The sequence below is a fragment of the Mus musculus genome, chromosome 19, assembly GCF_000001635.26.
Source record: "Mus musculus strain C57BL/6J chromosome 19, GRCm38.p6 C57BL/6J".
NCBI lineage: Eukaryota > Metazoa > Chordata > Mammalia > Rodentia > Muridae > Mus > Mus musculus.
In genome coordinates this window covers 23,496,463-23,523,052 of record NC_000085.6, presented here as the reverse complement: position 1 = coordinate 23,523,052, position 26,590 = coordinate 23,496,463, and the positions used below count along the sequence as shown (strand labels likewise).

General features: G+C 42.6%; 1 long non-coding RNA gene across 1 annotated transcript; it reads right to left on the bottom strand.

The window, feature by feature from the left end:
- Gm34012 lies at window positions 1–26,289 on the bottom strand. Its single transcript, XR_386614.2, has 3 exons — window positions 26,222–26,289; window positions 443–541; window positions 1–61 (listed from the first exon to the last, which is right to left on the bottom strand). It is a non-coding gene; the product is annotated as a predicted gene, 34012 (long non-coding RNA).
- Window positions 26,290–26,590: the final 301 nt, after the last annotated feature.

Sequence of the window (26,590 nt, the reverse complement as noted above, 5' to 3'; positions counted from 1 at the left end):
TGAGGCAGAGGCAGGCAGGGGTCTGTAAAATCAAGGCCAGGAATGGCATCATAATAAGATCCTGTTGAATAAAAACAAAGAAAGAAAGTTAGACTCAGAGTCACTAAACATGCCCCAGAAATCTTATACACAACACAATAATAAACACACACACAAATACACACACACACACACACACACACACACACCACTTAAGCACGCTCACCCTAGAAGGGTAAGTACAGTGTATACCTATGAGTGGAACTTCTAGATCACATGACATTCCATGCTTGGCTTTGTGAGAAACTATCATCCCATTTATGGGAATCCCCCCTTTAAGTCTGCTTCTTCTACGGCCCAAGGCACATGATGGCAGGGAACACGAAGTCAGCAGGGAGTGCTAGCTGTAGCCAAACATTGAATAAAGACATTCCTTCCACATGAGCTTTTATTGAAGACTTACTATGTGTGCCAGGTACCAAGGACACAGATCGGTTAGGTTATCCTCCACGGTAAAGCTGTGGCTTATGGCTGAAGGGGCGCATACTCTGCTGGGGAGAGACTGTAAGATACATGAACACAACCTTATATGTAAGCAGAAACTGAGTTGAAACAGGCCTGGGTTTTTATACAGATGATGGTATTAAGCCAAGTTTGCTTGAGTGGGCCGAGGATTGGGGAGATGAAGAAGCCCCCCAGTTGTGGAGATGCAGATCCTGGATGAGGGCTCAGGGCACTGCAACAGTTTGGATCATCTCTAGAGCTATTTAAGATTTTTGCAAGTTGCTTTCCTTACTGTTGTAGAAAATAAGATTGACTTAAATAAGGTAGGAAAGTTGTTGGGGAAAGATTATAAATTAAATTTCTGTCTGATTTGGAGCCATTATTGGCACCTGAAAGAGGGTGTTTCAGAGGCTTATCTTTAGAACGGTTGTATGACTGACGGGGTTTTTATGAGCAGTTGGGACGGCAGGGAAATGGAACTCTGCATACTACCAATTCTGACTAAATGTCCCCATACTGTCTAACTCCTTGGCATGACACACTTGTGACTCAGACTGAGGTTACAGCAGCAGGAGTTGTTCTTGGAGATACAACATTTTCGTTGGTTGTTTTGAGACAGGATCTTGCTATGTAGCTCAGGCAGATCTCCATCCTCATACCTTTGGTCTCTCCTTGACTGCTGAGGTAACAGACATGTACCACCATGACTGTCTGACATACAGTGAAAAAAATCTGCTCATTTTCCTTTCTACTGTATGCACAGAAGCAAGACAGGGCACGATGAAAATGCCTTCTGATGGCCAAAGCTCAGAGCTCATCCTCTGTCCTCTCCAGTCTTTTTCCTTACACACTAACCTTCTCACCTATAGCAAAAAAATCATGTCATATATATAAATATACATGTATACATATATGCATGTGTATGTACAATATATATTACATATATACATATACACATATAATATATTATATATATGTGTTTTATATATACATTCAAATGGAAATTAGAAAAATAAGTTTTAAGACAAGAGACTAAAAATCGGAAGACTTGACCTTCTAGCTGTCAACAATGCCCTAAAAACCTGAGTTCTTCTCATTCCCTTTCTACGAGATGGCACCTTCTCAAATGAGCTCTTCTTGGAGTCTCAAAATGGCTGTAAGCCCTGACCTGTGTGCTCCCTGTCCACCTCGACAGCATAGGAAAATGTCATCCCAGCATCCCCCATGGAAGTCCTGAGGTCACTCTGCTGATCTCGCTGAGGTCACGTGCTCACCTCTAATCTAGTTGAGGTGGCTAAGCGGTGAAAGCAAAGCCACAGGCCAGGTGGCACGCCTTATGCCTACGGGCAGGAGTCGTTTCTAAAAGCATGTAGCTCTCTGAAATGGCATCAGAGGTCTGCCCTTTACTGATGTATTTCCAAGAGCAGCAAATTGTTTCAGGTCCACTTGCAGGCACACCTAAGCTTATCTCTAGCTAGATAAGCTAGAAAAGTAGTCTAACTTTTCTCAGCCTAAGCATTCCTACTTAAGTCGGAGTATTATCTAGAAACAAGAACCATGTGGAAGAGTCCAGAACTGTGTGGAAGCTTGTGGCCAGAGACACACGATCACAGAGAGGTGGTCAGCGGTAAAGACTCCTTTCCCCTGTAACAGTGATGAGGTGATGTCATGACTTCAACTCTCCAGACATCTGTTGGGAGGTTCCTGTTGCTAAAAGTGGAAGGACTGATTAGAGGACAAATTGCACAGAGCCTCCGCTCATTTCTAACCAAAAGGGAAAGCCAGTTGGTGTCCCAGAAGGTATGGTGACCGTAGGAGGAAGTGACTGAATCATCTCGGAATTTGTAATGGCAGGGAAGAGGAACAAATGGGCATGTTTAGACACACCCATTGGCTTTTCTTCTTTTAATCTGAAATCAGTAAAATGAGTTTGTAGTGTGTTTCTAAAAGGGACCATCACTTACGAAGAACGCGTAGCTTACAATAAAAGGATGCTTACTTTGTAATCATGGCTTATTCTAATGACGGGGATGCAGGGAGTGTCCCTTACAACCACCCAAAGAGAGGAATAGAAAGAACAGAAACAGAATTTTGAAGGAAAAGTGCACAGTCAAGGCTGAGCATGAGACCAGAAGCACAGATTTGTACCAATAAATCATACAGAAAAGCCAGCAGGGAGCAAGTTGATTGAGACTGGAAAAATATTAAAAACTAAGAGACTCTTTCATCTCTACCTTTGTGTGTGTGTGTGTGTGTGTTTATGTGTATGCGTGTATGTGTATTTGTGTGTGTGTGTGTGTGTGTGATTTGTGTATGTCTGTATGTATGTGTGTGGTGTGGTGTGTGTGTGTGTATGTGTATGTGTGTGTGCATGCGCGCAAGCACTCACATGCATGGGTGTGGGTGTATAGATGGGCAAAGTGGGAAATGGCCACTGGACCAGGCAGTTTTAAATCAGACAGGGGAATGTGGAGTTATCCATTTGTTGCTTCACTTGTCCCCTGCCCACTCCCTTTAGAAAAAGGCTTTCCAATGTGGAAAGGCTAGCATTGCAGAGAAAACTATTCCAAAAGAAAAAAATACCCCAGGAAAAACATTAGCCCATCCGGATTCATTTCTGTAACAAAGACAAATAAATGGCATCCCCAGATAATTAAGCAACTACCATGGGATGTGAATGGCCTCTTTCAAAGAGAGCTACATCATGATCCCTGAAACCTGTGACTATGTGACCTCTCATCGTGAGTAGGACTTTACAGATGTGGTTAACTAAAGCTCTTGTGATGGGAAGATCCAACTACCTAAATGGGTCCATTGTAATAACCAATGTTCTTATGAGAAGAAGGTTGGAGGGTCAAAGAAGCAAAAGAGGATGTGGGGAAAGAAACAAAGGTTGGAGTGATGCCTCTGATGGCGGCGATAACCAGCCAGGGAATGTGAACAGCATTTAGAAGCTGGGAAAGGCAAGGGCAGGGATTGTCCTATCAGAGGCTCCAGGAGGAACCAGTCCTGCCAACACCTTCGTTTTAACTCAGTGAAACTGTTGTTGTTTTTGTTTTTTTTTTTTTATTATTTCAATGCTGTACTATAACAAATCTGTGCTGTTTGAAGCCAGAAACTCCATGGAAATATGTTTCAGCAGCAACAGCAAACTAATACAAGCCTGGTGTTTCCGAGCTAGAAAACCACTGTAAGAGGAATGGCACAGAAGAGTGGCAGTGAGCACATCCCAGTATTATCAGGTGGTACAGGATGCACAAGTATGACACTTGTCATTGATAAAAGTTTGAATTTGCTTATTATAGAAGTTGCCTGAAAATACTAGAAAAGAATGTTAATACCAAAAGCAAGCTTATAAAGGAACGCATTCTCTTCAAATAGGGTGATTCTGGTTTTAAAGTTATTAGGTTTATTTTTCAAGGACACATCTGTATCAAACAAACAAACAAACACTCAAAGAAGGTTTGGATAAAATCCCTAAGGATAGTAATTTGCATATAAGAGAAACAAATGTAGACCAAGTCATGAAAGATTTAGGGAGATTTATAGTTGACTGAACAGATGTACCAGAGTGTGTTGTCTACTGGAACAGAGCCATTTAGGAAAAACAAAAGCAAAAGGCAGGCCAGTCTTCTCAGCCACCCTTCATTAGTAATGTGCATGATGCTGTAAGGTACATTGTTACTACATGGCCAGCTCTGCAAAGAACATGGGCAGCTCTGCAAAGAGCATCCTTACTGCATGGGCAGCTCTGTGAAGAACATCGTTATTACATGGGAGGCTCTGTAAAGAATTTCCTTGCTACATTTTGTAGATAAAACAGTTGTTAAAACCATAACTGAAAAGAATTCATACTAAAAAGGATCTTCCTAGATTAGAAAAAGTGAGCAGATGCTAGAAGCGTGACAGGAGGGAGTGACAGTCAGTGCCGGCACAAGGCTTAAAATTTGTGAACTACAGCATAGACAATGTACGGAGACCTGGAATGCCAGCGATTCTTATTTCAGAAAAAAAAATATATGGAGATTTTATTTGATGATGAATGGAATTCAGGAAGAACATGGTCAAATTATAACTTCATTGGGTGGCAATATTAGAAACTGCCTAGATCCACTGCTGCTGGAGGAAGTATCAAGTTTTTCTCAAAACACAAGCAGAATGCAATGTGAGAGGATCTGAAGAAATAGAGAGTATTTCTTATATTTCACCTGAAGTGTGACCCTTGTCTTCTTGACAGCAGAGATTTGTTCTGTTTGAACATTTTTTAACTTACTATTAGTTCTTTGTGAATTTCCCATCATGCACCCCATTTCCACTCATATCCCCATCCCTTAGTATCTGCCCTCTGCCCTTGTAACTACCCCACAAAAGAGAGAAAAATAAGATAGAATCTTTAAAACAATCTTGTCCTAGAAACCATAGCATATCCCAGTGTGTCCCACAGTCTGCCCCTTTGTCCACACTTCTTTGTTTGCAAATGTCCACTAGTCTGTTTTGAGGCCCCTGGCATTTACTACACTATCAGGACTGCATCCTTACAGGGACTCCTCTCGGATATTCCGTTGCTGCCCTGTGTCATGGAGATCCTGCAGCTTTGGTTCTGCAGGATTGGCCCTTCATATTTGCCACCGGGGCCAGCCTGGCTGTGTTACTCAGGCAAGGAGAAGGAATCTGTTCTCCCCACTTTCCTGAATGCAGCCACTGGTGAGGGGCAAGGCTAGCTCTCTTGCTCTCATGACCTGGGACCAGCTCTCCCGCTTCACCACCAGCCAAGTGGACTATGCTACCCAGGAGAGGTATAAGGCCTGCTCCCCCTGAGTGCTGTAGATGGTGACGAGCAGAGCCAGCTCTCTTGGTTTCATGACTGTGAGTCCTGCTCTCCTACCTGCCACATTCAGTGAGAGGCAATAGTGGGAAGGCATCTCTCCCTCAACTAGGCCACCTATGTCCTGACCTACTAACACACTGGATGGACTAGGGTCTACCATTGGGGCCAGATAGAATGTTGGCCTTCAATTACCTCATGTCTAACTATTGGCGGAATTAGATACATCTCTGTGTTTTTCCATCATCTTTAAGATGTACCTAAGGATGGGATTTACCTATACAATTATTAGAATTAAGTAAGTTAAAATATATAAAGTACATATATTGTTGCTGGCATGCAATGGATCTAAGGGAAAAAAAAAACCCTACCAAGTTGCTATTGTTGTCATTCAAACTTCTCATGCATGGGCAATAAAAATGCAGAAATGAAGGAACAACCACCAGAGCATGAGGAAGGCAAGAGTCCAGGGGCTTTGCTGGGATTCTTTAATGATCTCCTCTGGGTCTTTCTGAAGCATTTAACCTTTGCTCCTGCCATGGTTGCAGGGTGAAGTCTACAACATCCTCATTGTTCTGAAGCCTTCCTCTTTACAGACCCAGAGTGATGCTTAGAACCTTTAGCTTTGACATGGCATTTCCTTAACTCTTTTCTCATGTGTGGACATGTCTCGCTCTACCAAGTTTGGCGCTGTTTTATATACGTCCTTCTATCTCCTACAACACCTAACAAGGTTTCATACAGGTGGTGCTATCCAAAATTGAATGCAGCTTTCCAGTATGCAGAGGACGGTTTTCAGAGCTTTCCTTTCCCCGTGGGTGTCAGACTGCAGTCAATCAAATCTCTTCTTTAGAATGGTATAGTATTGGCAATTAACCCATACATGACCTCCTCTGAACTTGACATCATTTTGAGATTACTTACAAAACCTATTACAATGTAAATGCTATATAAATAGCCATGGCTATGTATTGTTGAAGGAACAATTAAAAGAAAACTGTTCGAGTTTGGTTTAGACACCAGTTTTCCCTCCACATAGTTTTTATTTGCAGTTGGCTGAATTCTTAGAAATGAAGTCTACACAACTGAAGATAGGACTTAAACTAAGCTAAACCTGAAGTTTTGTAGCTTGTCTTGGGCAAAGTGATGGCGCATGTAATGACAGAGATAAACACAAAGGAGATGTTATTCAAACTAAAAAGTTCATGGGCTCATATTTGGGATAGAGTGAGATTATAATTGACTTTGGCTTAAGCTACAGAAACACTAAGACAGAACCCAATTCTTTGGTCCTTTTGGTCAGTCTCTTTTAAGTCAAGCACAGATGACATTATTCAATACGTTACAAGAATATTCCTCCATGGGAAGAAAAAAAATGTGTGTGTGGCCATGTGCGATGGTGGACTTAACATTTGTATTTTTCCAAAGTGAGTACTGTGAAAACATTAAACTCGTCAGTGCTCATGTTTGTTTTGCTGTGTAATTATGTGGCATCTAGTTAGATGTGCACCGAGTTTAGGTATGACCTTTAATGCTCGTGGCTCTGTGTAGTTCTATTTTTCTTTTCATAGTGATGCCTTTTGATGCAACCTTTGGGAGACACAACCATTGCTGGGCAACTCTGAACACATGAAGATGTCCTTTATTACAGTTTGGCTTCCAAGACAGCTGAGAAGGAGAAGGCAGGGTGAGCTATCACACTCTTCTTCATCCTCCCTTCGACCATAATGATGTCTATGCTTTCTGTACTATTCCAAGTACCCACACAGGGAGAGGAAAATAACATTATGGGAATGCTCTTTATTATTTCAGTCAATGTGGACTACTGAATCAACCCCTGGATTTACCGACAGAGGTAAAAAAAGGACCATCAGTCTAACACAGTGTGCAATTATCATGATTATAAATCAGAAGAGACGTTCTAAAAATATCAATTTCCTTTGGAGGGAAAAGTGGAAACCAAAATGCAATGTTTCATTTTTCTAGACTGTAGAGATGTTTTTCATGACTCTGATGAATGTAGAAGCTAACAATGAAAAAAAAATCCAATTAGGCAGAAAAATGTAACTCCCATCACAGGAACAATCCAGTCATGTGGTAACGGTCAACAGACAATAGACAGATGGCTGATAGGAAAGAGACATGAGGAGAGCTCAGAGCAGAATACCACAGTTCCTTCACCTCAAGCGCCTGAGTCAGGCTGCCTTGTTTTGTTGACACTGATGCTAAGGAAAAAGAGGGTCATGAGTCTGGACACCATTCCTCCTAACATTAACCATCTGCCCAAACGTAACCTATTTCATTCCTGGCTGACAGTCAGCTTTTTGTGCCTCTTTGCTTCATAGTGATTTTTGAAGCATCCCTACTGGTGGCCAGTACTCACTAATGTCACAGAGCAGTAGTTTGAAGGCCAGTTCCCTGGTTCTTTAATGACAAGCCCTGTCCATGCAATAAAAATTTGGAAATTCCAAGCGGGTGGCCAGGTGAACCCACGTTCCTTGGGGAACCTGGTTTGAGAACAGTTTATAGAAGGTTAGAATGAAGAGTTGAATGAAAGGGTACAAGGCCAAGGTTAAATACCTCTGGATGAAAAGGAAAGGGACTGGAGGCTATTTTGTCAAGGTTCCTCCACCTCCAGAAGCCGGGAAGAATCATTGTTCCCCTAATGTACCACAGCTGTTCAAACAGAGGTGCTAACCTCAACCATCTTAGCCAAAAGTGGCTGGAAAAATAATGTTTAAAAGAAGTGACAAGATGCTATCTCTAAAGTTGAAGGACTATACAACAAAAGCAGATTGGATGAGCAGGAAACTGGCACAGACACTCCTCAAACTACAGCATTTTGCTTAAAATGTGGCTTTCCTTTGATTTTTTTTTCTCATAGTGGGTTATTCCCATCTGAGTCTATGAGATCATATATAGATTACATAGCTAATTCTGGGGGGATTCTAAGAGATTTGGGGGCAAATCCACAATTAGCCAGACTCTCAGTTTTATAGTATGCCCCAAATTGAACTGAACCTTAAACTATTAAACAGAAAGGAAGTATCATTTTGGTCAGTTGTTTCCACATATAAAGAAAACTGTAAACAAATATGATGTAGGGCGTGGTTAGGGTTCTCTCCTGCCTTGGGTGTGTTCATGACTATGTATGGAGGTGCATGTGATATGTAATCACATAGATAACCTTAGATGTGATCCTCAGGATGGACACCCACACACTTTGATACAGGGTCTTTGTGGCCCAGAGCTTACAAACAAATTACATTAGACTGACTGGCCAGCGAGCCCTAAGGATCGTACTGTCTTTCCTTCTTCAGCACTGGGATTACAAGCTCATGCTATGCCACCATGCCCAGCTATTTCCATGGCTGGCTGCTGGGGATCCAGACCCTAATGCTTGTGACACTCGATGTTCGTTGACTGAGCTATCTTTGCAATTCTTGCCAGGGGCTCTGGCTGCACAGGACAGGGATGCATTCAATTTGCCCCTATTTATCAGACAGCATTTTCCAGTTATCTGTAACTTTGTAATGATCAATTCAAGGTGTTCTACTGGTGGTGTCTTGGGGCTGAGTCTCTGGCATCTGTCTTGGTGTTTTCTCCATCCCTACCTTTTCTGTCATGTTATTCAGCTCATGAGAGAATGCTACAAACATAATATAGGCCCATGGCAGAAGAGCTAATGAAGTCAGAGGACGTGGAGCAGTGGGCTTCATTTCACACTTACAAGGTTACTGGAGATGGAGGAAGAAGCTGAGTCAGGAGGGAGGAGGGAGGATGCAGCTCACTCTAGAGCTCCAGTCTCTTTCATTGCCACCACGGTGTGATATATGGGTGGCTGGTGAAGGCAGCAACCTGTTCTCTTACAAATACTCTGGCTTTTGTCCTCAAATCTCAGTTGTGACTGCAAACCTGTTGAGATGAATACTCTGCTATCCCAGTTTACATTGTATCATTTTAAATTTCTTTTCTTTTCTACAAGGCCTGAAGTAATGTGATTTTCCTTTCCACCTCTTCCTCCTTCAGATGCAAGACGTTATAAGGAGTTAACAGTTTAGTGGCCATGCAGCAGGCAGCATTAGATCATAGGGAGCTACTTCTGTACACAGAATCCAGTCAGTCCCTTTGTCAGAGGTGGAAACCTGTGCTCTGGAGGTTAAGGAAGGGCGTCTATTACAGGGTTGTTTTGTTGACAATTTTGTTCTAGATCATCTAAATGACCCAAATCCAGGGCATCAATGCAGCTGGACCTGGGGAAGTTTGTCATTCTCTCTGGCTTCACACTGGCCAGTAGAACACACTTAGGATCCGGGAAACATAACAAAAGAAATCCCATGCCAGTCTCTCAGGCTACTTGAGAGCTTGAAAATCAGCAATAACTATCTTCCACTAATGATGGTGATTCTGGCAACTTACTATCATGGAGGAGATGTTTTGGCAGGAACATGAAGAGGGGCTGTCACTGAAGGTTTGCAGAACAATTGTAGAGATCAATGGGCAAATGAATGCACACAGATGTAAGATCAGTAGCTACGCACTCATCCCTCAGGGGCTTTTCATTGGCTTGGGATGTGTAGGAGAATTTATAGGTCTAAAACAGAGACAATTTGTTAGTTGTTTAAGAAAAACAAGAAAAATAGGTAGTCATTGAAAACAGATGAACAGAAGCAGACAAATTGTTGGCAGTTCCTAGAATCCACCCTAATATCCTCCTCCTTCTCTTATTCACTCTGCCCCAACAATCTTGTGGAGAGGTATAGTTTAGACTTTCTTCTTAAAAAAAAAAAAACAGAAAGGAGCCCAAGAGGATCAGAGGCTGTATAAGTGTGTGCAATAGAATCAATGCTATGACCAGAAGCTTGACAAAGTAGGAAACAGATGGAATATATACACTCAAGTCAAATGGCTCTGGGTTTGAGTTCTTGTTCTTTATAGCACAACAGCTTTGTAATGATGGACCAGTAAAGTCCACTTACACATGTACACACCACTCACACAAACCTTTGTGTTCTCATTTGAATAACAGAATAACACTTCCTTATTGACTTGATGAGATGGTTAAAGATATGTGTAAACATGTATTCTACACAATAAATTTAGAAGGTAGACAAAATAGAGCAGAGTGAAACATTGTGAACCAATGCCAATCTTGGATTATGGAGAACTAAATAGAATTCAGCTGTGCCTAATAGGATGTTTGGTCACAAGGGACAGAATTGAGCTTTAACTGACAATAAGATGGCATGACCAAATTTCCTCCAGGTTCTACAGAGACCTGTGGGAAATAGGCCATTATGAAGAAGCAAGCTCTTCTTCCATGCTAACAATTAGGCCTTTGGACATCAGTGTGGTCCTCAGCATAGCCTAAAGGCTTAAAGGGAAGATGGTCACTTTGCACGGGATACTGTGACCTGGGATCTCAGCCTCTGCCCTGGCAAGGCTTAGTATTTATTTGCTCATGCTTGCTTTTCTAACATTATTGTTTGTTTGCCAGTTGAGCTGATCTGGGAGTAAACCAGAGTAAAAGTGTGTACACATCATCTCAGTCATTATTCTTGTTGATCCTCAAGTTTGGACCATTGTTTTGTGGTCTGGCCTAGTTTACTAACTTAAGCCTGTCACTGAATTACAAAGATGAGGAGTAGCTTGTGGAATGTGAAGAAATGCCAAATAACCAGATTTATAGACAGGGGTCTGATTTTAACTGGTTTATTCCTGCTGTAAGCATTAATGCATGAGCAATTTTTTTGAGAGTCCTATGAATGGGGCTGACACTTTAATCACTCTTTCTAACTTGGATTATTAATGCCCTTCAAGATCTAAGCTACCAGAGTCATATGTCTAAGTTCCTACCGACTCTTCCAAATGAAGGAAGGTGTTTTCTTGAAGGCTAGGGAAAAGTGAAGCTGTGTGTCTGCCTGTCATGTAGTTGGGATTCTTGGTAGAAGAGTTTGATCTGGTGTTGGAGGCCCACAGTCTTTGGAGTGAGATGCCTTGGTAGAGCACAGGAAGACAATAATCAACTGAAACCTGTGTGCTACCACACCTGACTCTTAAGCTAATGATGTTTATACAATTTCTATGGGGGCACCACACAATTCAGACACAGCAGCTCTATATTTTGAAAAAGAGTCTATATTTAGACAGCCAGAAGGAAGCTAGCCTCCTGGATGTGTGCATATGAACCTAGTTCAATCCTAGAACTTGCTGAGTGGCATCTACCTATACAACTAGAAGACAGGGGGCGCTAGAGTTGCAGAGGTAACAGTAGGTCTCTGCACTCTAGGACAGTGACCAGCAACCAGAAACTGCTTTGGGGGCTGTGCTTTTGTGGCACTAATTTATCCTAGTCAATTCATTTAGAGATGAGAAAGTATGGCCGATCAGCATGATGAATTCAATGCTAACCTGGACACCCATTTACATAGCTCAGACTCTAGGATCTAGTCTACCCACTATCTTGGTGTGCAAGCCTTTTCTGCTTTACCCTCCAGCCTCTCGGGCATTAAGTCATATGTGAGGATATGGTTTTGAAAAAGTGGCCTTTTCTTGTTCTGCAAAGAAAAGATGCAACTTTTTCCTACCACCCAAACAAGATCTGGGTCTTCATTATCACATTTTGAAGGACATTTTCTGTTATAGTTAAAAAGAATTGCCCCAAATCCGTTCTTCATTCAGAAATAGCTCCTGAGATTTCAATATCTGAGAACCTATTAAGCAGAGCTCTTAAATGTAATTATTGGAAAACAACTTTAATAAAAATCTAACTCAAGGCAAGCCGTGAAATACCAGATAGTAGAGGAACCAAATTAGCTTTCTCACTCTCTTCCCTATACCACAAAGCACATTGGAGTTGTGAATAGCCCCATAGATTATCCAGGCTCTTAGCCTCGTTTTGGGTAACACAGGCCCTCTTAAAATGTGAAAAGTCTCTAGATCTTCTCCCAGGACAATTTTACAATTGTATACTATATATCACTCTTGCTTTCTTAGGCCCGCGCCCGCGCACACACATACACACACACACACACACACACACACACACACACAAACACACACACACACACACACACACACACACACACACACACACAATCTTATAACCATTTTGTTTTCTATCACTGTCTTCCTGAAAGCTACTCCTAGCCCCCCTGTATGAATGTCACTCATTTCCATTAAAAGCTAGTATCTTAGTTTTGCATGTAAAATAAACGACTTGCTTATGGTCACACAGCTTATGAATTGGCATATTAATCTGATTTGGCTAAAATTCTTTATGTAGTAACAAGGTTTCTTTCCCTACGCATGTGGCCTCCTCCGTGAGTTAGCTCGGGGCTCTAGTCTGTACCACTTTTACTCAGAAGTGCAGGCTATTTGACAGCATCTGTCATCATGAAAAGAGAGTTGGAAAATCTAGTGGTGTTTTTTTTTTAAAGTGACTCCTAAATTATGTCCATACTCCACTGACTGTAGCAAATCATGTGGCCATGCCTAGTGCAAATGATATCAGAGATTGGAAAAGGAAAGGAAGAGCTAAGAAATTGAATGTTTTATCCCATGCGTTTCATTCTTCCCTGGCTATCACATGAAACCATAATTCATCTGGTCGTCACACACACACACACACACACACACACACACACACACACACACACCTGCTTAGAAAGGCTAAATTTCCTCTACAAAGTTGAGACTAATAATTTCCATAGAAAGTAACGGCAAAGTCATCTGGAAGAGAAAACTCACCAATAGTTTTATCAGCTGTGAATCTTGCAAACTATAATCCCAACCGGCCAGGTAGCATTCGCCCCCACTGGTACCACAGTGGCACGACAGCTAGGGGTGTAACCAATCACTTTCTAATTGGATTTGAAGTTCATTTTGCAGGAAGGATTGATGCCTGGTACTGTACGCCTACTTAAAAGCCCATGGCTAGGGAGTTCATACCCCTTAGGGGGGAAGCCAGCACTACTGCTTCCCAACTGAGGATGTAGCCTCAAACCACCTTCTAACTACTTAAGTTTTTACCCACAGATTAGCACTGCGCTGAGCCTTTATCAGAAAAGCTTCTGTTTGCAGCGGGCAATGGTTAATGCAATGACTCCTAACTGGTCAATGTGCTGAGAGTAAGTGATAGGCAGGTGCTTAGCTCTAAACAGACATCTACGTCACTCCCTCAAGCTCAGAGAACATCATAGAAGAGAAAGCAGGAAGCATATAAGAGCCAGAGATGGGGGAATTCAGACTCTAGCATATTGTGAAACAGTATCTCCAGAACATGGCGTAGCTATTTCACACACATCCTCACATCAGTGGTAGTTACAGGCATAAGACCTGCACAAGGCCACTCCTACCAATGTTCCATTATGGATGGGGGAGAGACGGTGATGACAGGATAATGGTGGTGGAGCATATGATCAAAATATATTGTATATGTGCATGGAGTTATGAATATAGAGCAACAGTAAAAATTGAGCCTAGCTCAAGGCTCCTTGTTTGTTTTCCTTGTAAGGTTGCTTTTTCTGGCATAGTTCATTCCGCATGCTGCCAAACCAATGAAGACCTGCCTTGTGGCACGCGTGGGTCACCATGGACCTCAGAAAACACTGATCTTCAAACTAAAACATCTTCCATGTCTGAACTGCCCCCACGCTTCTAGCACTCATACAGGGTTAGCATTCATACAGCTCTCCTGCTCCTCTGCAGTTTGGAACCCAAGGTGCTAGCAATGCAGATACAAGGGTGTCTCTGAGCTTTCCCTATGAGTGATCCTAATGGAAACTCAGTGTTCATTCATTCCACAATTTACTGAATATCTGTTTTGCTCTGAGGGTTCTAACAAGGGCTAAATTAGGGTGAATTCAGACTCTGGCATAGAGTAGATACCAAAATATACAACCTGATGTGTGTGTGTGTATGTGTGTGTGTGTTTATATCTTGAAATTAATATGCAATGATAATTAAAAGCACATATATACTCTGACAGATTAGGTCAGCTCTTGATGTCACCGCTACTGTAGAAGTCATAAGGTGTAGGGCTATTTAAATAACCATGTGCCTTAGCTTGTTCATCTGCTAGAGAATATGGATACTATAGAACTCCTTTTTCCATGATAAGAACTAACTGAAGCAATATATGCAAGGCATCTATCATAATACATGGGTTAGAGGAAGTGTTGAATATAGTTGCAATTCTTACTGCTATCAGGATGCTTGCTGGAGGACAGCAGTGTCTGCCAATTAGATAGTGTGGTGAGGAGGAACGGTGCCCAGGCTTTTTATTCCAATAGCCATGTGTTGGATCTCAGCTCAATCGCGGTGTGAATCTGGACCAATCACTGCTCTGCAGCGCCTTAGTTTCTCAGCGGTGGGTGCTCATCATCCAGTAGGATACTTGGGAGGCACCTGTACAATACTGCAATATCCCGTGCATCCATGTATGCTGGAGACAAGGAATGAACATCGGTTCCTCTTAAACAAAGGAGGTAGGCCTCTGCCTTTGCCTTCTGAGAGTTCATAATCTCACTGTGGAGACTGAACATGCTCACATATAATAACTGATAAACCTATTTGCCACGAAAGAGTTGTGGCTATCAGGTGCGGGAATTTGTATAAGTCAGTAGTTTGCGCTGGAGAAACGGTGTTTTACTAAAAAGAGATTTTAATTCACAAGCCAGTTTCTTTCATCTCTCTTTCTCCCATCCACTCCTTCTTCGCTCCTAAACCTGAGGATACCCTAGCGTGGCCATGAAAAGCTTGTGTGGAGGGCAGCGATCCATGGTCCTCCAGCCAGCAGTTTGCAGATGTGCTCTGCTTCTGCTTCTGCTGGTGATATTCACAGCAGTCGGGTTAGGATTCCATTTTTGCAGGCCTCATTTTTCATTTGCTGTCTGAGATTCAGTGGCCTGGCACCTGGAACCACTGCGGGAAAGACTTACTTAACATTCAGAATCGATGAACAAGCAGAAGAAACGGTTTTTTTCCTGGAAGCGGACAGCAAATGCTGTAGGGCTTAGCTTCTGTTCTCAGCAGGGGTTTAATACACTTCTCCGTGCTTCCTGTGGCCAACTGCCTCCCCCGCCCCCACCTCATTGCCAAATAAGATGCCTCAGAATTATCCCTGGGCTTCCTCTCCTGGAAGTGTTGCAGCCCAGGATCTTTGAGTGTCATTATCGCTTCCTATTAATTGTGGCCTCTGGACTTGCTCACTGTTTGTGGGAGCACTCTTTTCTCAGTTCCTTTCCATGTAACTCTTCCGGGACTTGCCCCGTGAAACAAAAGACTGTGCAAAAGATCTCGGAGCCAGCAGGCCTTTTCTTTGCCTCATTATGTGTGGGTTCGGGCTGCTGATTAATGCAGGTTTATACTCTAGAGTTTCCCACAACCTCCGCCTCCTACTCCAGGAGATTGGCCAGCACAGGTGGAGCCTTTGGGGGTGACCCCTCCTCCGTTTGTTTTCGACTGTAGATAATGAGCTTGGTGTTTACTGCGGGTCCAGGCAGGCGCTTTCGTATCCTGCTGCCCTTCACTCTTCAATCCCTCTGAGGTGGCAGAAGCATCATAGTTGTTCTGGAGGTTTCACCCTCCCACCCCCATATCAACATCATTGTGGAGCGAGCAGACATTTTATATACCATCGTACACATTCCCAACTGCAGTTCATGGGTGGACTGCAGTGTAACAGGATCGGCTCTGTCAATCTATTCCCTGAGATTTTGGGTTCGGGACTGAAAGATTTAGGCTAGTCTCCTCATGGGGACTGGAGCTAGATATGATGGTGAGGAAAACTGGATGATAGTTTTTCTCCTGCGTGGTAACTGTGAGCGGGGAATGGAGCTGCACACAGAAAGGAGAGGGAGAGAGAATCGCAGAAGGCAATCCCTGAAGGCACCCGCAGTCTTTCTACCTGTCGGGTAGAGTCTTCACTAGGTACCAAAGGGAATCTCAGACATTTCCAATACAGTGTTTCCAGCCCAGAATAGTGCAAGTCGATTTCTGTCTCAAATCGTCAGAAGCTGCTAATTAGTACAATATATTTTTTTAAGCTGTTGCCAGTTTTATGGTTTTGAATCCCTCACAAGGAGAAAAGTTAGGTTATTAGTCATCATCCTTCTAATATGTAGGAAAATGCTAAAATTTTAATGTGCTAAAGAAAAGTCACCAATTAAACTCAAAAGAATTGAAAAATAAGGTATTGATTAGATATCTATTCACCCAAGTTCACACACTGTTTACAACCAAAGGAAATGAACATTCCAGGTGCTGGCTGACGGCAACAAAATGTGGATTGCATATTTGACGAAATATTATACAGCCTTAAAAAGGAACAGCCCCATTTTGGATATTAGTAGAGGAGAGCAAGTAAGAGGCCTGAGAACAAGATGTTCTCCTGGTATAAACCTCCTCTCTCTTAAAAGATGAACCAAAGACTAAGTAGACCCTGTATTCTGGAGTTCTAGCCCTAACATAGACTTTCCCTAAAGTTATTTTCTGAGATGTAGTTCCACCTCTAAAAGATATTTTTTAAATTCCATATACATTTTTAAAAAATGATACTCAGGAGGCAAACTCTGTGAGTTCCAGACCAACCTGGTTTACATAATGAGTTCCAGACCAACCTGGTTTGCATAATGAGTTCCAGGCCAATCTGGAGAGGAAAAACAATAACAGACAGACAGACAGACAGAAAATAGACAAAAACAAGCCAAAAAGAAATAATGGATTAAAAAAAAATCAATGCAGATTTTGTCAGGAGGAATTCAACTAAACTTTTATTTGCTAGTTCGGACCATACTGGGGATCGCTGTTCATGACATTCTGGGAGGGTATGGTGGTCAACTGAACACATAGATAGGAAGTAATCTTACCTCCAGAATAGTCCACAGACAACTCACCTATCTATGAACTTTGAGGACATTATGCTAAGTAAGATAAGCCAGTCGCAAAGATACAAACACTATCTGAGAGTCTTTAGATGACATATCTGGAGCACACAAATCCATGGAGACAGAGACCACAATGGTGGTTAGTGGGCAAGGAACACTGGGAAAGTGGGATGTTGACCAATGAGTATAAAGCTTTAGTATTGACATGGACAGGAAAGGGTTCTCAAGATTAGCTGCACAACAACATGAATGTACTCCACACTATGAACTGCATGCTCACAAATGATTATGGCGGCAAAATTCATAACACATGTTTTACCATAACTTTAAAACCATCAGCAAATTCCATAAATAACATTGTGACTTATGGGATAGAGCAAAAAAATGGCAGAACTAACCTTCACGTTGGGTGAAATGTCTAAATCCTCTTTGTGCCTTTGAGCTCTCTTGTCTTTGTTTCATTTTTGAGATGGGTTTCCACTCAATGTTGCCCAGACTGGCCTCAAACTCACAACCTTCTCACCTGAGCTTCCCAAGTAAGTAAGGGTTTGGTTTTATTCTTGGTTGGTTGCTTGCTTGCTTGGTTGTCACACTGAGGATCAAACTAAGAGCACTTGGGTAAGTGCTCTACCACTAAATTATATCTCCTAACCTGGCTTTGAATTTTGAGAAGCTCATTATGATGAAGCTTGGACTATAGACAGGGATAAGAACTTCCTCTTGGTGGAAGATGGGGCTGACGAGGGGGCCTAGGCTGGTTGATGGGTGGACCATCGGTGGATATTCTAGAGGTAGTGATGTTTTCTGTGACTTCAATAGATCACCATTGTGGAAATATGATCAAGGATGAAGGTGCAGGGTGAGTGGTGAGAGATGACAGAGTCACGTGATGAATCCCAGGAATCAGATTCCGGAGACTGGCATCAAGCTGCAAATCTGAGTTTATTGTGTAATGTTACATACAGTATTTGAGCCAATTCCAAGGCCCTAAATTCTTGGCCAATCAAGGATAGGAGGACTTTGTGAAGATGGGGGTGGGGTGGGGGGATGGGAGGAAGCAGCCACCACCCTGGCCTCAGTTCCTTTCTGCTGTCTTACTGGTGTTCCGGGAGCCATCTTAGATCTAATGCCATGTGCAGATCAGGACTCTTTAGTGAGTCGCAGGAGCCTGTGGTACTTTGCTCTCCATCCCACTTTGTTCTTCACAAGGTTGACCTTTACACTCCACCACCACCACGATGTGCATCAAAAATCTCATTAACAACATCCTGGGGTATGGTCTACACTACCCCATCACCACCACCACCACAATGACAGTGCTGCGCTGGGTGAAACCACAAATCTCGATTACAGGAGAGGCTTGCTGGGATTAGGGCGAACATACCTTCTCAGGCTTTCTATTGGAGCTGTTTCGCTCACCTGGTGAGTTTGGCTCACTTGGGAGACATATTAGGGCCCAATAAAAGTCTCCTTTGGTGAGGTGTCTTCTTGTCTGCCTCTAGATAAGACAGTAGCTGGAATCCTGAACACAGTAATAGCAAAGGCCAGTGGGTAGATGGTAGAGGAGTAGCAGCAACAGCTGAGCAGGGACTGGCCATGCTACATGTGCAACAGAGTGACTGGGTGCTCCGAGAGCTGCCAAAGAGGCAGAGCCACAAGGCTGGCAGTCAACAGCAGCAGCAGAGTGACAATAGACTCACACCACCCATGGGGTCAACTACTGCACCAGCCTTAGCAAGAGTCTATCGAGCAGGTCAAGAGACAGATGTTGAGGTAGAGAGAGGGTAGAGAGCAGAACTTAAAGAAGGATTGGAAACCATATTGAGCCCAAGAAGAGAAACTGAAGTTCCTGGTCACGGGAAGAGAGTTCCAGAGAACTGTCAAATCTTTAGAGCCAAGAGGCTCAGATATCTCAGGCCTAGGAATTCTAACACTGCCCACTGTCACAGGCCTTGTTGCAGGCTGTAATACTTGTAAAACTAAGATCTGCATCTTGAGACTTGCAGGAGAAGATTACATTAAAGAGTTTCAATGGGGCTGTTCCCACCTGCCTGGTTCTACCATTTGCTGCTGCCAAATGCCAAGGCATATGAAAGATGCTCTCTCTACCTCTATCTCTATCTCTCTTTCCATCACATCTATCTCTCTATCCCTCTATCCCTCTATCCATCCATCTATCTATCTATCTATCTATCTATCTATCTATCTATCTATCTATCTGCGTATCTACATCTTCTATATCTATCTAAATCTATATATACAGAGTGGAAAGAGGATGTATTAGACTGGTGTACAGGCTGTGGTCAAAGCAGCCCAACAATGGCTTTCTGCCACAGACTGAACAGAGAACACTTGACCCAAGAGATAGGTTTAGACGGAGCAGACCAAACAACTAAGAAATTATTGCGCTTATATATTTACTCGTGTAATTATATAGTTACATAGCATGAGCACATATCTCTTCTTGACTAACTTGCGGCAGTATCCACTCATGGTGCACTCAAACAATAGCTATTGGCCCACCACAAGCACGTGAATGTTCTACGTGTTAAGAAGACAACAAAGAACTAATCCAAGTCTCCACATTTGTCAAACTCAAACTCTAGAGGCTGCTTTTCATAATCGTGGAGAGCACAAGGACTCTGAAATACTGTGTGTAGTACGACGCCATCTTTAACATGTGTGGATACGTAGCTGTAGCATTAATGAGACTATGTGCACAGTTATACACAGAGGGAAAGCGAGAAGCGCTACATAAGAATTTTGGAAAAGTAGATATAATAGTGTCAGCAGTGATTGGATGCCGGTGGAGTGTTACTTTGTGTTTTCTCTAAGAGAGACAATAAACTTGCGCTTTAGTGTACCCATTTAAAAGTTGTGTATAATGTATACAGTCAAGCTACTGAGCACTAAAAGCCCTAACTTTGTAGAATTGCAAAGTACCCCACCCATATTCTTTATTCTCATCTCCCAAATGGCTGTCACATGTCTGACTTAAGGCCTCGATGCTCCATATCCCCACTCCGTCTGCTATCACTTCCTCTTTTGTGGGCCATAAATCCTTTATTTGATCAAATAATGTCTTTAGCTTGAGGGGAGTGCTTTCCCTAAAGAACCCTGTACTGGAAATCTGAGGTTTGGAGCTTTTTAGAAAGGCACAATATGCTGTTGCTGCATATGCTCGCTATTTCTGCTTGCTTTTCAGGCTGTTAAAGAGTGTAGAAAATGTTCAAATAAAGCCAGCTAGAAAAAGTAGCTCATTGGTTTTATAGTGGAAACAAAAGAACCACAGAGTTCAGGATCCCTTCCTGGGACTATCTGCATTACAAGGCTGGCTGAGACATAAGTGTGTCTTTCGCTGGCTGTAAAGTGCATAGTCTACTGGCCATGATTTACCAGCACACCGCAGGGAGGCTTAGACACCGGGTGCATTAGCAGAGCTACGTTCTAGGTGGCAAGCAGTTCAAGGAGAAGTTTGTTTGCCATGGCATCACTTCTGGCAACACAGATGTATCTTTTCCACTGAGGTCCCAGTTTGCCGGCAGGACCTGCCTCACCTGGCATAGCCAGGCATCCTTGGCTGGTTTTCCGGAGTGGTGCTTGCTGTTAAAAGCCAGGGTGTGGCAATTTTAGCAGACCCAGGGCTTTGGATGTGATTTTTTTTCAGTGGCTTTCTTGCCCTTCTGTTCCCCAGTTTGCTTTCCTCTCAATTTCAAATCTGAACATTTTAATAGAAAATCCTCAGTGCATGCATTTAGTTGATGAATTCTTTCCTTTTTTTTGCTTCAATGGGCAACTTGTAATTATGGATCCTGCTGCCATTTTCAGTTAAAACTCAAATAATTTGCCTGTGACAGAATTTTTTTTAAGATGAAGGTTCAGTTCAAGTAGATTTAACTCGAGAAATGATTTATATAAAATTGTGGACGAATGAGAATGAGTTATTTAAATATGGAAATGAAAGCATATAAATAAAATTAGGCCAATGGGGAGAACCCTCGAGGTTTAAATAAAACTCATTCCTCATCAAATACTCTCTTATGTGATCGCTTTGTTGGTCACTTAAAATTCTTCAAGTTTTCTGTTGCACTTAGGATCAAGTTCCAGTGCACAGGGCTAGCCTACACACCATCTGTCTTGTTCTTTCCTTCAGTCCCAGCCCTCCCATTCTAACTGCGGTATAACCAATTCCCTTCATTTTCTCTCATCCTGGGCTGTCACACTTAGAATTCTGCCTATTTCCCTTCATCTATGTGACTTCCATTTGTCAGGCCTCAGCTCCCAAGAGGCTTTCTCTGAGGAGCCAAATCTTAGTCTAGGACAAGATCCTCTGTGTCGTATCATCTTGACAGAGCATCACCTGCTGAGTCCTTTCCCTTGTTAGCCCATCAAATTGCTCAAATGGAGAGATGGTGTCTGTTACCATTTTAGCCTAGCACAATAACTTGGTGATGATACTTAGTGGATACCCAATAAATATTTCTCATTATTAGTGTGTGTGTGTGTGTGTGTGTGTGTGTGTGTGTGTGTGTGTATGTGTGTGTGTGTGCATCTGAATATAGGTGCCTCTAGAGGTCAGAAGAGGGTGTAAGAGTTCTTAGAGCTGGAGTTAGAGGTGGTTGTGAGCCATTCATGTGGGTGCCTCAAACCAAACTTGGGTCCACTGCAAGAGTAACGTGTACTCTTAACCACGAGCCATCTCTTTAACACTCAACAAATGGGTCTTAACTGAATGGGTACGTGGGAACATTAGTTAAGAAAAGGAATCACAATTAAAGTGACTTTTAAAGATCCATGCTGTCAGGAAGGTGGGTCCCAAGGCTACCCAATCAGTGCGGCTGGGCAAATGTTGAACAGCAGCATGTGGCCATGACTGCACTCCATCTTCTTACACTGTTTATGACGGGTGGCACTTGGGCTCAGTGAGCACGAGGAACAAACACATGCAGAACTCTGAGCTACAGAGGCCTCACTCAGGGCTCTCCATTCTACATCAGGGTGCTACTGCTTCAGAAATGTGACTTCATTTTTACAACCATCTGCTAAGCTCTCCTGTTAGAACAGCCCTTGGGGTGCGTGTCTAAGAGGGAGATCAGCGGCAGCCATTGACGTGCATTCCTGGAAAGGAGAGGAGAGGAAGAAGAAAACTCTGGTTCAAGAATCCAGGCATCTAGGTTTGGTCTCCCTTTTGTTACTAACTGGCCATTTTCATACGTACAAGTCATCTAGACTCCCATGACCTTGGCTTTCTCAGCTACACACAGAATGAAAATCACTGGATAATTTCTTAGAGCCACTTCAGCTTTAAATTCTCCAGTGCTAATCATATCAGTCAGTGTAAGGCTTCAGGTCTGTATAGTGATTACTGCTCTGGGGCCCATTAGGACCTTGTGAGATATTTCATCTGTCAGGGGCTCACCTGAAGTTGTATATTAAATGAAGACAATAAACAAAATTTCATACCACCCACTTACTGATGTGTGTGTGTGTGTGTGTGTGTGGTGTGCATGCACAGGTGTCTAAATAAAAAAACTATGACTTGAGGAGGATTAAATAAGAATGGTTCAGAGGAAACAGGGCATCCCTCCACAACCTGTCTGCTCTTATTCTTTCAATGAGCTCCAGGGAACTGTCTCCTCTTCTGAACACCTTCCCACAGTCACAGAGCACACTCCTTCTAATGGACACTTAACTTTCAGATAATTGTTTGTAGTTCTGCATCTCTTGAAATTACTTTGTGTATTTAAGCAATTAGCAATCAGATCTCACATCTTATTGCTACGCATGCAAATCTGAAACATAAAAATGCAAATTGTAGGGAGTGAAAATAGATTTGAGATTGTTTGCACATAACTTGATCTTTATGAACAATTAAAACTTAGCAGATTTGTAATGATCTTTGAAGGTACTAAAGTAAATAAAATAATTATATCACCTATGTGTGAATTTAGTGAAAGAGAAGGAAATTACGGTTCTGAATTTTCAAAAGATAGCCAAGTTTAGCTTTGATATGATCAAAGACAAACACTACAGGGTAAAAAATTTAAATATGCATACTTTCTAAGACCTAGCATTCTAACAGGTCTTATATTTGTGACTTCTTCAAGATGCCCTTAAAAGACCCAAGTTGTGAAGGAAGAAACAGGAAATAACTTAAAATAAACGAGCAGTTTGAACTTGAGAATTTGCCTGGAGTTGAAATAGTAGCCATTGCCAAATGATAGAAAGTGATGTAGAAAATAAGAATATTTATTTTTATCCTGTTTACTTTCTGTGTGTGAACTTGAAACTGGATTACCAGTCAAGAAACTCATTTTTTTTTTCTGTTACCATCTGCCTAGGTTAATTTAGGTAAATCACTTTAAGCTCTCCAGAGAGAATCATTGCTATGCATGGAATTATTATTTTATAAAAGGGTGACTAGAAACTTTAAGAAAATGATGAAAATATGCTGACAGGGATGTAATTTGCTGCCTTGTTGCAAATTAGATAAATTCTGGAAGTAGATGTTCTCATTTTATAGGAAGACAAAGGATCCTGTTTCTTTTCTGGATCAACTTCCTATACTGCGATGGGATTTCTGTCCTGGAAAGGGCTTGGTCACTGGCCTTTCATTGTGGATATAAGTTCCAGATCTTAGGTGGGAGAATTCCTGAGGTTGTTGATCTGTACAACATAGTGTGGAGTAGCCCTTTCTAAGTTCTGCGTCAACACTGCCAACCTATTGGGACATCTCCTGGAAATGGACCTCTTCTCCATCTCGGAATGATGCACATCTGTTACACGTTAGAGGTCTAAGCACCTCTCCTCAGAGAACACATACAAGTGAGCAGTTGTATTTTCTTTATCATAAAACTGTGTGTTTGATTTGTTTCAAGAAAAATATAAAAGTATGTGCCGCCTGTGGACTAGAGAATTTATATGTTATCTTGTGAAACTGAGACGGTTGCAAGGAATGAAGGAAATCTGGTGTCAGATTATAGAGAGGAGCACCACTTGGGTTTCAAAGCATCCCTGCCGCAAAGGTTAGGGAGCAGGCCTCATGTTGAGGCTGAGCTTTGCTGTGGCCTGAGTGACCTTGCTTCCTACCAACGAATGTCCTGAACTCCTAACCCCCAAAGTGATGGTCCTAGAAGTGATAGGGCTCTTGGAAAGTGATGAAGTCATGAAGGTGTCTTCCTTAGGCGTTACATAAGCATACTAACAAAGGAAGTCGCATAGCAAACTAGTCCCTCTCTCCACGTGATGGCACAGCAGGAAGACCCTCCCTTTCCGCCGAGTCTACAGGCTCCCCCTCTCTGGACTTCCCATCCTCCAGAACCAAGAGAGATAAATTTGATTTGTATCTTAGAAGCACACCCAGCTTGTTCTGTTACTTAGTTATGGCAGCCAGAGATGACTAAGACAAGCTAAGAGTAGATGGTCAGAAGTGAATGCTCTGGAACACCGGGGTGAGCTGGAGGAACCAACGGAAGACTGCCGAGGAGGAAGAAAGAAAGACTCCATAGCAAGAGGAGTTGGTTGAGTGCAGGATGCGGTGGCTCTGAGGGCTGATTGAGAAGGCAGCGTGAGAACGAATGCACATAGGGAGTTGGGAATAATGTGAAGGAGGCAGGAAAGGTTGCCATGGTTACAAATGGGTGGGCAAAGTGTGAGGGGCCAATGAAAGTCAAGGATGTTGATCATAGGTGAGTATACTTGATTGGCTACCAAAAGTGCATTCCTCGGATGCTGTGTGAAATGAGATTCTCTTAAACCACAAGCATGCCTAGTAGGTCTTTCAAAGGAAGTGAAATACCCACAAAAAAGGGCACCTGGGTAACTCAAATTCCAGTTTTCCAAATTAGTTCTTTTCAATTTAAGATTTATGTTTATGTACATTTTCATAAGACGATGGACACCTGAATGAAGCAGCTGGAGGAAAAATAATCAATTGTTTTAGTTTTGGGTGTGGGAGCAGTGAAGCACAGGCTGTTCCTAACTGAAAGAGGCCCTTTCCCTAAGCCAACTCTGAATCTTCCAGATGGGAAAAACAACGATGAAGTGTTCAAGGGCAAGCAGCATCCTGAGCGTTAACTGAAGGTTAATGACTCTGCATAACCCAGAGCTGGCTGGGCTGCTAGAGGTGAGACCCCATGCTCCTCCCTCGTACTCATTGGCTCTTCTTCTGCACCGACCAGGGTGTGGTGTAAGGGAGAGGCATGCACACCTCCTGCATGGCTCTCAGTTTTTAAACTCCTGCTTCCTAAGACTTGACTAAAAGGATTATAAAACTCTGAAAGTCAAAGAAAAAGTAAATAAGTAACTGTTATTGGCTCCCCGGTATGGCCAGGGACTGTAGTAATATATCTTACAGAAGGAGACAAATAATGCTGAGGGGAAAAAATGTCTCTCCCAGAAAGCAATAAAGCTTTTAAACTGAGGGTAGAAGAATCATTGCAGCTCAGTTTCTCTGCAGTTCTTCCAGAATTTGTCAAGAATGACACCTGGAACTGGGCCAAGTTTCAAGGAATCCAGGAAACCACAAGCGAAGATGCCCTGTGCCTCGAAAAACATGTCACTTTGCTTTCTTTCTAGTGTTCCAGAAAGGAGCCCTTTATTTGTGAGTGCAGAGAGTGCATTTCATTAGGTGCGGATTCCGGGGGAGGGACAAAGAGGGAAGACAGAATGTGTCTCTCGAGCAGTTTCTTTATTCTCCGTAAGCACCATCATGTCCATCCACGAGTTGTAGTTTTTAATATCAGAGTTTGAAAATTATTTTATTTTTAAGTAGCAGCCTTGTGCCACCTATTTCTTCTTTTTAAAATAAACCATGTTTATTTATTCTTTGGAAATTTCATTTTTGCATACAATGTAATTTGATAGTTTCCACCCCGACTTCCGACCAACTCTGCCCATACCCTTCCACCACATCCGCATCCTAACTTCATGCCCTCTCTTTTTGAAAAAAAATTATATACCCAGTCCAATCAGTGCTGCCCATGTGTGCATAGGTATAAGGTACCCATCAAAACAGACAACCTACCAGGGCCACAGTCAAAAAGAAAAGTGCCGAATCCACAGAAGATAGCAACTGCTAACAGCTCCTCAGCTGGGGGCGGGGCCTCATAAGCCCCTCCCACCTCCTTACCTGGCTGTTGATTGGCTTGATCCTGTTCAACCCTTACTAAGCCACAGCTGCTGTGAATTGAGTGCCATGAGTGCGTGCATCATGTCCAGAAGACACTGTTTCTAAGCAGTCACCCTTGTGTTTTGGCTCTAAATGGGTCTTTTGCTCCATCTTCCCTGATGCTCCTTAAGTCTTGGGAGGGAGTGACATGATATGGATGCCTCCAGTTCAGCCTGAGCACTTCAGAGACATGCCTATCTATCCCTTTGACCAATCATGAGTCTC